We start from the raw sequence: 1105 nt of genomic DNA on the forward strand, positions 1-1105 counted from the left end.
GTGGAATCAAGGGTTATGGAGATAAGGCAGGAACAGAATACTGATTAAGGATGATCAGCCTTGATCATATTGAATGGTGGTGCAGGCTTGAAGGGCAGAATGGCCTACTCCTGCACCTATTGTCTATTGTCTATTGATTGTTTGGTTGCATTTCCTGAAGCAGTGGGAAGTCACGACTGAGTCAATGGAAGGAAATGTGATTTGCGTGATAGTTTGGGTGAGGTACACGCATCTCTGTAATTTCTTTCAGTACGGGCAGAGCAGTTACCATACGAAGTGTCTGGATAGAATATTTTCTGCAGTGCAATGTAAAAATTGGTCAGAGTTATTTCCAAAATGCTAAATTTTCTTTATGCATTGATGTGCTTTCTTGGCTGTAGATTTGACATGGATAGAATGATTGTTTGTAATATTTATTCCTCGGAACCTGGAGCTGTTTATCTCCTCCAACTCAGCACCAACGACAGAGAACAGTGTCTGTCCTTCGGTCGAATTCCTGAAGTCAATGGCCAGTTCCCTTGTTTTGCTGACATTGAGGGTAAGATTGTTGTCTTTACACCATGTCACGAAGCTCTCTTTCCTGTACACTGTCTCCCTGTTGTTTGAGACCTACCCACTAAGATGGTGTCATTAATACATCTGTAAATGGAGTTGGAGCTGAATTTGGCGGTACAGTCATTGCAGGGTAATAAGTGTTGAAGTGGGCTGAGTACACAGCCTTCAAGGGCACCAGTATTGCGGATAATTGTAGAGGAGGAGTTACAAACTATCCTCCTTCATTGTGATCTGCAGGTCAGAAGGTTAATTATCCACTTCTCGATGTGAGGAAAGAGTCCTAGGACTCAGACTCTGTCGATGAGTCTTGTTGGCATGATGGTATTCAAGGCAGAGCTAAAGCCAATATAAAAAAGTCTGATGTAGGTGCCCTTGTTATCCAGATGTTACAGGGATGAGTGAAATACCAGAGAAATGACGTCTGCATGGATCTATTACGATTGTGGGCGAATTATCGAGGACCTGAGCAATCTGGGCGTTAATGTATGCCATTCCTCACCTCTCAAAACACTTCATAGATGAGATCGGCCATGATTGTATGAAATATCGG

Source organism: Chiloscyllium plagiosum, chromosome 16 (genome assembly GCF_004010195.1).
Source record: "Chiloscyllium plagiosum isolate BGI_BamShark_2017 chromosome 16, ASM401019v2, whole genome shotgun sequence".
Taxonomy (NCBI): Eukaryota; Metazoa; Chordata; class Chondrichthyes; order Orectolobiformes; family Hemiscylliidae; genus Chiloscyllium; species Chiloscyllium plagiosum.